A 12,022-nucleotide genomic window follows, 5' to 3' on the forward strand; every position below is an offset into this window, starting at 1 on the left:
CACCCTCTTCCCATTACCACCTAAATCCCACCATCCTGCCACTCTTGACTTACCTCCCTCCCTCCCTTCCTCCCTCCCTCCTTCCTTCCCTCACACAATGGCCCTGTGCATGTCCCTTCTTCCTCTCCTCCCTGCTGAATACTCCCACTTTTCCCATCTACCCTGTAACATCTGTTCCCTATTATCCCCCTTTAGGGTCTTTCTTTTCCTTTACCTCCATGCTATCCTTCCCTCATTCTGGTTCCTGGTATATAAGGGATTGTTGCTACAATCCACAAATGAGGAAAAACATACATCTCTTTGCTTTTCTGCATTTGTGTTATTTCACTTAGTTTAACATTCTCTAGCTCCATCCATTTACCTACAAATCTAATAATTTTATCTTTTCTTACTGCTGAGTAGAACTCCATTGTGTAGATGTACCACATTTTCATTAACCATTCACTAGTTGAGGGACATTTAGGTTTTATTTCCATTTCTGAGCTATTGTAAAGAGAGCAGAAAAACAAAGAAAGTTATAACCATGGAAAGACAAAATAGGGCCACAAACACAAAGAAATTAAAATGACAGTATCCAATACAAACTTTTCAATAATAACACTAAATATCAATAGCATCAATCCCCCTGTCAAAAGACACAGGTTGGTGCAATGGATCAAGAAAGAAAATCGATCTTTTTGTTGTCTTCAAGAAACTCATCTCAATTTCAGGATAGACGCTCTCTTAGGGTGAAAGGATTGAAAAAGATGTTTCAAGAAAATGGCTCTAAGAAGCAAGTAGGTGTCACAATTTTAATGTCTGACAAGAATAGATTTTAAATAAAAATTCATCAGAAGAGATAAAGAGGGTTACTTCATTCTAATAAAAGGAGTAATTGACCAAGAAGATATGACAATTATGAACATATATGCACCAAACTCTGGGGCAACCCATTTCATAAAATCATTACTCCAGGACTATAAAACAGAGATCAACCCCAACTCGTAATAGTAGGTGACTTAATACCCCACTATCTTCAATAGACAGATCAACTGGATACAGAATAAACAGAGAGATATCTGAATTAAATGACATTAAATGGGCCTAACAGACATATACAGAATAGTTCACCAAAGAATCAAAGAATATACTTTCTACTCAGCAGCTCATGCAAGTTATTCTAAAATTAACCACATTCTGGTGCACTAAACAAATCTCAACAAATAAATAAATGAAATAATTCCATGCCTTCTATCAGACCACTGTGCGATAAAGCTTATAATCAACAGCAAAAGAAGCAATAGTAACTACATGAACTCATGGAGATTAAACAACACACTCCTGAATGATGAATGGATCAAAGAAGAAATTAAGAAAGATATAAAATTATTCCTGGAACAAAATGAAAATGAGAACACAATGCAAAGATACCTCAGGAGCAATTTGAAAGCAGTCCTAAGAGGGAAGTTTATAGCTCTTAGTGCCTACTAAAAAATCAGAGAGAGCACATGTAAACGTGTTGACAGTACAACTCAAGACTCCGGAAATGCAAGAACAAATGAACCCCAAACCTAGTAGATGAGAAGAAATAATAAAAATCAGAACAGAAATTAATGAAATAGAAACAAAGAAAGCAATATGAAAAAATCAATTAATTTATGAGCTTGTTCTTCAAAACATTAAATAAGATAGACAGACCCTTAGCACAGTTAACCAAAAGAAAGAAAGAGGAAATCCAAATCAACAAAATCAGAGAGAAGGAGGAAACAACACAATAGAGACTAAAAAAAAATTAAGGAAATACTTTCAAAATCTATACTCCATTAAATTTGAAAAATCTAAAATAAAAGATGAATTTCTAAAATCATGGTTACCACAAAAGTTAAACTAAGAGATCAGGAGCCTAAAAAGACCCATAACAAAGAAGGAAATTGAAACAGTAATTAAAAACAAAAACTGCTGACTAAGAAAAGCCTAGGTCCAGATGAATTCATGGCAGAATTCTAATGGACATTCGAAGAAAATCTATAGCCAATACTGCTTAAATTATTCAAAAAGATAAACAGAGGGAAAACTCTTTCTATAAAGCAAGTATCGCTCTAATACCAAAACCAGGTAAAGATACAACCAAAGAAGAAAATTATAGACCCATATCCTTAATGAACATAGACACAAAGATACTCAACAAAATACTCGCAAACCACATACAGGCACACATCAAAAAGGTCATCTGCCATGACCATATCAGCTTTATTCCAGAGATTCAGGGATGGTTCAATATACATAAGTCAATAAACGTAATGAAACATATAAATGGACATAAAGACTAAAACCACATGGTCATCTCAATAGATGCAGAAAAAGCCATTGACAAAATCCAACATGCATTCATGTTAAAAGTCCTAGAAGGAATTGGTCTGGAGAGAACGTAACTCAACATAATTAAAGCTATATTCATCAAACCCATAGCCAACATTATTCTAAATGGAGAGAAACTGGAAGCATCCCCATTAATATCAGGAACCAGAAAGGGCTGTCCACTATCTTCACTCCTTTTCAATATAGTGCTTGAAACACTTGCAAAAGCAATAAGACAAGAGAAGGAAATTAAAGGAGTACCAATTGGAAAAGAAGAGGACAAATTATGCCTATTTGCAGATATGATATTATACATAGGAGATACCAAAAATTCCACTAGAAAATTGTTAGAATTGATTATTACTTTCAGTAAAGTGGCAAGTTAAAAAAATCGACTTACAAAGATCAGTATCTTTTCTATATACCAACAACAAAGAGTCAGAAAAAGCACTTGAGGAAACCCTCCCATTTCAATACCTTCAAAAAATATTTATGAATAAATTTAACCAAGCCATTAAACATCTCTACAATAAAAATTTCAAAACTCTACAGAAAGAGATAAAGGGAGACATTAGGCAATGGAAAGACCTACCATAGTCATGGATTGGTAGAATCAATGGTGTGAAAATGACCATCATACCAAAATCAATTTATAGACTCAATGCAATCCCAGTCAAAATACGACATTCTTCACAGAGCTTGAAAAACATCATCCTAAAATTCATATGGAATCACAAAAGACCGCAGATATCCAAAACAATCTTGGGCAAAAAGAGCAAAGGTGGGGGGATCACCATACCGGGTCTCAGATTATATTAGAGAGCTATAGTCATAAAAACTGCATGGCATGAGAATAAAAATAGAAACATAGATCCATGGAACACATTAGAAGGCCCAAACATGAGTTCATATAATATTAGCCACCTGATATTCAACAAAGGTGGTAAGAACACACAATGGAGGAAAGGAAGCATCTTCAACAAATGTTGTTGGCAAAACTGGATCTCCACCTGCAGAAAAATAAAACTTAACCCTTATCTTTCACCCTGCACAGAAGTCAACCCCAAAATGGAGCAAAGGCTTCAATATAAACCTTGGAAATTCAGAAACTGCTAGAAAGAAACACGTGCAGCACCCTACATGATATAGGTGTAGGAAAGGACTTTCTAAATTGGACACTAGCTGCTCAGGCACTAAAGTCAACAATACGCAAATGGGACCTCATTAACCACAAAGTTTCTGTACAGCAAAAGAAACAACCAAGGAAGTGAAGAAGAAACCCACTGAGTGGGAGAAAATCTTCACCAGCTACATACATATCTGACAGATTAGTATCCAGAATACACAAAAAAACTCAGAAAAGAAAGAAATAAGAAAATTAATGACCCAATAAAAAGATGATCTAGAGACCTGAACAGAGAGTTCTTAAATGAAGAAATGCTCTTATATCTTTTCCACTGAAGTCAGACATAGTTCCTCATTTTTTTCTATATCTCTGTCTTGTGATGAAAACTAAATATTTTTTTCGTCTTTGTGAGACAGGGTCTCCCTGTAGCCCCAGCTGTCCTGGAACTCATTATGTAGACCAGGTTGGCCTCAAACTCACAAAGGTCCACCTGCCTCTGCCTCCCAAGTGCTGGGATTAAAGGCGTGGGCCACCATGCCTGGCTAAACATTTTTAATAATAACTGAAAGATAAATTCTTCACCTTCCCATTATTTTGTTGTTGTTTGCTATGAGTAATGTTGTTTACTTAGTGAGCTTTCTCAAAATTCTTCCAAGAGTATGTTGTTTTTCCTATGTGTCTGGTTCTATGTGTCTAATTCTTTCCTGTTGGTACAGTTGGGGGGGTGTCTTATACTTCTCTAAGTAGCACTGCATAATATTTTTTCTAATTCAGCATTCATTTAACTTCATTTAATCTTTGAAAATATGTTAAAAATCGAGACACACTTTGCTTCTGAGTTTTGCATTCGTTCTACATATTTCTGAGGCAATTTGTGATACCCATTCTGTCGTTTTTGTTGTCTTTATATTCCAATGAATAAGTACTTGTATCTAGAGCCCACTTATCTGTCTGAATTAATCTCCATCTCAGTATTAATTTCTCACAACAGAAATCTTTAGCAGCGTGATTTTACAGATTCAAAATATTGGGATCTTACTGGGGGAGGCATTATTTTCTTGTGCACAGATTTCTTTCTTATGCCCTGTATGTCTGTTATACAGATTGTATGGATAGTTTAGGGGATATTTTTCTTTGTATACAATACTTTTAAAAGGTTTCTACTGATAAAGGTATCACTTTTTATAGCTATACTTACCAGAGCATTGTGACTAGTAATTAGCATGACAGGATGGAAGACAAGTATTATATCTGCTTTAACCAGTATGGTAATAGTAATAACAAAACATACTACTACTACCAATATGACATACATTATTTAGATCTATTACAAATTCTTCCTGGGTAAAATGGTGCTGGGACATATTGAGGAGCAGATGGATTCTTTCAGTACCAACATTTTTGTGATCCATGCTGTATTTCATTTTATAAACCATGGATATTAATATTTAATTAACAGCATCCCTGATAAATGATAATATTATGGTACAAGACTATAAGCTGTAGAAAATCATAGTGCTTTTTAAAATCCTATGAGAAATGCAAAATAATTCACTTTTTCATATTTTCAGAAGAGAAGAAGTAAATTGAAGAGACCAAATCCCTTATTCAAATCTGAGGGGAAGCAAGGTAGATAAGGTGAATGATATTTAGGTGTGACACTTCCCAAAACAGACAGACATGATGAGTCTGCTTGCCAGTGTTTATAGTGAAAGTTAAGTGTGCAAATGAAATGATATATTTATCATTTTTGTTGAAAATGTCCTCCCAAGACTTGATTCTTATGGTAAAATAGGTGGGTTTAAAAAAGAAAAAAGAACTACCTAAGATCATTTTTGTTGATTTGTGAAAGAATACTCCAAAAATGAATAAAATAAAAGTAATAATCGCAATATAATTAAATACCAAATACAGATAAAGTTGTGAAACCACCTAAGTGATGTCTGGTGGGAATTCAAATGCAATAGGCTTTCACAAGTCAGGTTTGAAATTTCTTATCTTAAACAACAAACATGATTTAACCAATCAGAACTATGTCAATATACTCACATCAAATAATTCATCAAATAATTTCATCAAATAATTTAATTAGCCTGATTGATAAAACCAAGTACTAAAATAACACAAATGTTCTTTAAATCAAAAAAATTGTAGTTTCCATATCATGGCACATCACTCTTAAAGAAACCACCTCCTATAGATGGTGGTAAACACATTTCACTTTCACACAGATGGTAGTCAGATGGACCCCAACTACTAATTGGACCATGCCAGACTCACAGGTCATGTGTTACAAGAATATAGCTAGAGGCATTCAAAGAAATGTGACATTACCTTGATAAAATCAAGTTAATTGCAGCCCATGTCTGCAGAAGAGAGAAGCAGTTATAACCAAGAAATTTATATGAACTGAGGAAGCTAATAAAAAAAACAAGATATTAGACAAAGTTCTTAGAACTACGCACTAAATTGTATGGTCTTACTTTGTAGAAAATGCTCATTAATTATATCATTAAAAAAGAAATAATAAATAATAGAAACACATGTTACACATTAAAATAACCAACTTGATCCCCAAAGGTCATTTGGTTGCTTCTTACCACCATTGTAGGAATAGAAGCTGCAGTAAGTCTCCTGGGGAAATCTCTAGAGTGCCCCCAAGTCAGTATAATTCACCCCAGGTCTCCAGCCACTAACCCCTGAGATCCTGGCCGGTCCCCATATAGTACCATTGTAGGGGGGCCGATCTTCATGCCATGCCCCATTGGTCATTGATATTTCATCTGAATGATAATTCTTAGTACGTTGAGGCCTTTTTCTGACAAGAAGCTTGCTGTACATAAAATGGTGAAAGATAAAAATTGAAAGCTTTTAGATGACAATCTCTTGGGATTTTCCCAATGTCTCTTATTTGTTTTTATAATTGAAACCTAAGGCATACCTGATGTCTCTTATTTGTTTTTATAATTGAAACCTAAGGCATACCTGACAGATATAAATTGGCCATGATTTTTTTGCAGATTACCAGAAGAAAGCTTCTTTCTCTATGAAGAAGAAAAGAAAGAAAGAGAAAGAAAGAAAGAAAGAAAGAAAGAGAGAGAGAGAGGGAGGGAGGGAGGGAAGGAAGGAAGGAAGGAAGGAAGGTAGGTAGGTTGCCTGGGGAGCTGATCCTTGCTGGTTGCTTCTCCCATGTGTTCCTGTCTTAGGAAAGTTGAAGGTGGGCGGGGAGGGGTGCGAGGGGGGCCTCTATCATACTCTTGTTCAACATTCCATAGCTGATTTTATCATTTCAAATGATCTCAGAATGACTATTCTGGACTGAAGCAACTGAAGCAGCTGGTATGCATACCTCAACATAAATCAAAGTAAGAAACAATTCATGCAGAAGTATAGCATTTTTCCATCCAGTGAATTACATAACAAGTCAAATTGTTGTCATTAAAAACTTTTGCAATAAATTGATTATTTTTTGAAGATTTTATTTTTATCATTTTTTAAATTTTTTACAAAAACTTAATATTGAGAATTTCACACATGTATATAAGGTGTTTTGATCTAATCCATGCCCACTCCCTCCCCAACAACATTCCCCCCTCTGAAGAAGTGACCCTAAAATCTTTTAAGGATTAGATACAAGCTCCCAAATGCTTTTGACAATTTTGGCCTTTGGAAAAGAGTATGTTGCTAACAGGCCCAAGGACATTTTGATTTTTAGCCAAGAAACTGGCTACATTTTGGGGGGTCTTTTTACCCTAACTGCCTAGCCAATTCCTACCTCCTATTCTTATCACACCATCCTCTGAAGGGGTTACCCAAACTTCCAGTAGGAAATAGGGATGCCGACAGCTCTGCTTTCTTCCATGCTGAGCAGGCATGCAGGATGAGGCAACTGGAGTACCCCTTCAGTGGGTCTACCTAAAAGACTCCCAAATTGAACAACTCTTGTCTCTAAGGGAAGAAGAAAGTCCTTGAAACCTGAATAGGAGATGTGAAGGAGAAGTAAAAGCAAGAATAATTAGCATTACAAGTTCTAGACAGGGATCTAGAAAAAAGTCAGAACAGGGCAATTTTCAAATGTTCATATGAAAGTCCACTGGAGTTCCTTGACAAGGGCTTCCAAAAGCATCCCATGAAAAACTTATTCTTGCATGTGCCTGTGTGTGGTTGCATGTGTGTTCATATGTGTGTGTGTGTGTGTGTATGTGTGTGTGTGAATGAGCACATGTTTGTGCCTGTGAAGACCAAGATGTTGACATGAATATCTTCTTTAGTAATTCTCCATGTTATTTACCCAGACAGAGTCAGTCACTGAACCCAGAGCTTGCTATTTTGGTTTATCTCTCTAGCCAGTTTTCCCTAGGGACCCCTGTCTCTGTCACTCATCAGTAGGATTTCAGAGCTGCCATACCTGTGAAGCCTTTTATGTGGGTGCTGGGGATTTGAAATCCAGTCCTCATGCTTATGTGGCAAGCACTTTATCCACTGAGACATATCTTCAGCCTCTCAAATGTGGAGGCTTTTTCTTTTAGCTGAAATCACTCTCATGCGCAAATATAAAAATTTCCATTATAGATATTTGGTGATTGTTATGACACATGAAGACTTTTTTTCTGGAAAAATATGAAGAAAAGTGACATCCTAATAATATTACTTGTTAAAGTTGTTTTCTTATTGTAATTTTATCTGTCACACAAGATTAGTAAATAAACAGATATAATGAAATTTACAAAAAATCATGACTAGACTCCAGTAGATGAACTTGCACTGAAGGACATCTGGGTATAAATGACTGACTTAACATGCTTGACAGAATATATGAGGTTCAGTGGGGAGGCAGGACATGGATGGGGGAGAGGGTCTAAATTCGATTAAGAACTACTATATGAAATGTACAAAAATTCAATAAAATATTTTTAAAAGAAATGTTTTTCCTTTAAAATATTGACAAGAATTAAATGATTCTAGTTAAAACTAAAAGTGTCTAAAGTGAACTAACGTGACTTAACTACATTTTATCCTTTTCTTCCAAACCCATTATTAAGGAGACAGTGAATGCAACCTGTTCTGGGCTGGTGAGCAACCTAGATGTTTCTACCTTTACAGGGATCAGAAGGGATTTTGGAGGCAAATTAATTCAGATGAGTCATTTGTATCACGTTATTAAATAGCTTACATCCAGAAATGGGCATGGATTTGATCAAAACACCTTATATGCATGTATGAAATTCTCAATAAAGTTTTTTTAAAAAGAAAAAAAGAAAAAATAAATATATAAATATATAGCTTACATCCAGGTTGAAAATGGATAGAAATTTCAAATTGCACCAATGATTCATTAAAATTCTTCAGATTCAATAGCATGTAATAATACCTTTAACTTGTGTACCAAACTATTTTTAAACCCATGGAGAATCTTGAAGTAAATAACTGCATATCATTCTTACACTTTGAAATTTTTTGATTTCAGAATTTCATATAAAATATTTTTATGACATTCAGAAACCCTCCTACCTCGTCAATCCTCTTCCCAATACTCCCATTTCATGCCCTCCCATTGTTATCTGTCCTTTTATCCCTTTATTTACTTGTATTTATTTACTTAAAAATTTTGTTTTTTAAAATCCTATCACTTCCAATCTCTGCCTTCCAAGTGCTCCTGGGTGTGAGTTCATGCCCTGGAATCTAGTCAACCTACAAGGTATCACACAAGTAAGGAAAACTAACTCTCCAAGCAGCCATCAGTTGCCAATAGATTCTCAGCAAATGATGGGGTCTCCTGCCCACCTCTCCCATCCATGCTCGGCCCCTGCCTGGTTGGATTTTAACAAGTACTGTGTATGCTGTCCTAAGCACTATGGGTTCATATGTTCAACTACCATGTGTGTCCAGACAACACAGTTTCCTTGTATTCATCTACCACCTTTGCCTTTTATACTTTTTCTGCCCCCTCTTCTTCTCTCCTCCTCTTAGGAAGAAAAGGTGTGACATAGGTGTCCCATTTAGGACTGAGCACCCTGTAGTCTCTTATTCTCTGCATGTTTACGATCTGTGAGTTTCTGTGTTGACTTCCATTGCTGCAGGAAGAATCTTTTCTGGTGACAGTTGAAAGATGTATTAATCTATGGGTATTACAGTGTTTATTATGGGTCAGTTTACTACTATGTGTGTTTAGCAGAATGATAGTAGTGGATTCCCCCGCATGGCCTGTGATGTGTCTAGCCACAGGCTCATGCCCCATAACAGTAGCATGTACTCCCTTCTATGAAATGGGCCTTAAATCCGATTATAGAGTGGATTCTTCCCATAGTATTTGCAGCACTATAGTACTATTGGGTACATTTTGCCAAGCCAGTTGCTATAGTAATTCACAGGATTCACAGCTGTGAAAAGTTGATGAATATCTTTCTCCATCAGTAATGTGCATAACACCTTCTAGTACTATGACAGCTAGTCAGCAAAGACGTAGCTCAGGACTAGTAACAGCCTTTTTTTCTAGTTTGTTCTATGACTCAGGTCTGTAGTATCTTCAACAATATGGGTTTACCTTCAACTTCTGGAGGATAACCAGAGACAATGGCAGTAGTCAGTATTGTTTGAGGAGCTTTGAGATTTCTCTGGTCAGCAACTCCAAGAGAGGGAGTCCACTCCTGGCATTGAACTTTTCATTTCCTAATCGACTAGGGCCATTGAATCCTTGTTAGTGGGTAGCTACATTCAGTTTCTTTTGAAGTATTGTATATGAATATATTGAAACTTCAAAGTAGGTTTTCACACAATACTTTCAAAAGGTCTTCAGCACTTGCTATCCCTCTTCCTACTCCCTCTTCTGTCTTTCTCCCATTACTCACCCAATGAAGCCTGGCTCATCCTTTACACACCTTTTCCATTGATATTGCACATTTTATCTTCCCTCATATGAACCACTCCCCCATGATACCTTATCAGTTTAAGAAAAATGAAATTATGAAATTTGAACGTAAATGTTTGAAAATGTAAACTGTTATCCTAAGTGAGGTAACTCAGACCCCAGAAAGACAAAAGTTGCATGCTCTTTCTCATAAATGCATGCTAGTTTTCAATCTTCACATAGGTATGTTTCAATTGGAAAACCCTTAGGGATGAGGAAACACTTCCAAATTTTAAAATTCCTCTCTTTTTCACATTGTTCTTGTTCTTTTCATTTCCACAAGGCATCTAGTGATTTCCAGTCAACAGTGATGGAGAGGAAAGGTGACACAGTTCATCCTTCTGGGACTCACTGATGACCCAGGCCTGCAGGTTCCCCTTTGTATCACCTTCCGCCTCATCTACACCATCACTCTGGTTTGGAACCTGGGGATGATCTTGCTGATTCTCTTGGACTCTCAACTCCACACTCTTATATACTTTTTCCTAGGTAACCTGTATCTGGTGGATTTCTGTTACTCTACAGCTGTCACACCAAAAATTATGGCTGAACTCATAAATGGTGACAAGGTTGTTTCCTATAATGCCTGTGCTACTCAGATGTTCTTTTTTGGAGGATTTGTACTGTAGAAAATTACCTGTTGGCCTCAATGACCTATGATAACTATGCAGCAGTGTATAAGCCCCTGTACTAGGCAATCACCATGATTACTAGTATGTATGCATGGCTGGTCACAGGCTGCTATGTCCTTGTTTTCCTGAATGTTTCCATCTACACTGGGGACATGTTCAGTCTCTCCTTCTGTAAATCCAACACAACCCATCACTTTTTCTGTGATGCTCCAGCAGTCATGGCTCTCTGTTGCTCTGACATGTTAATGAGCTGATAGTTATTTATGTAGCCAGCTTCAATATCTTTTGCTGTCATCATAATCTTAATATCCTACATGATCATCTTCATCACCGTCCTAAGGATGCATTCAGCATCAGGATATCAAAAGACCATATCCACCTGTGCCTTCCACTTCACTGCAGTGTTCATCTTCTATGGGACTGTCACCTTCATGTATTTGCAGCCCAGCTCCAGTCATACCATGGACACTGACAAAATCATATCTGTGTTCTACACTATGGTCATCTCTATGCTGAACCCCCTGGTCTACAGTCTGAGGAAGAAGGAGGTCAAGAGTGCTTTCAAGAAGGTTGTTCTGAAGGAAAAATAATACTGTAGATATGACCTTTATTACTATTTTGGGATGCACAAAACTGAGATTCACTTCTATCAGATCATATTTTGGATTATATTTTTGAATATGTATATCTTTATTTTATGTGTATGAGTGTTTTGATTGCATGTATATAAATGTACCTGTGCTGTCCAGGGCCCACAGAGACTAGAAGAGGGTGCAGGATCTCCTACCATGTGGGGGCTGGGAACTGACCTTGTATCCTCTGCAAAAACAGCTAATATTCTTAACTGCTAGTCCATCTCTCCAGCCACGTGATGTATATTTTAATACATTTTTAATCATCATTCAAAATATTAGGCTTCATTTTTCAAACATAGTTTGTCTTCTTGATCCTTCCCTTTCTTGTCTTCCATCTTATCTAACTGCTCACTTTGCACCTTTCCATGCTCAGTAGCTTCCTTTC

At 36.5% G+C, this 12,022-nt stretch overlaps 1 pseudogene; it reads left to right on the top strand.

Annotated features, from left to right (window-relative positions):
* The first annotated feature begins 8,867 nt into the window (after window positions 1-8,867).
* Window positions 8,868-11,592, top strand: LOC103733357 (annotated as a pseudogene).
* The last annotated feature ends 430 nt before the right edge of the window (window positions 11,593-12,022 follow it).

Source organism: Nannospalax galili, unplaced genomic scaffold (genome assembly GCF_000622305.1).
Source record: "Nannospalax galili isolate Female #2095 unplaced genomic scaffold, S.galili_v1.0 scaffold936, whole genome shotgun sequence".
NCBI classification, from domain to species: Eukaryota; Metazoa; Chordata; class Mammalia; order Rodentia; family Spalacidae; genus Nannospalax; species Nannospalax galili.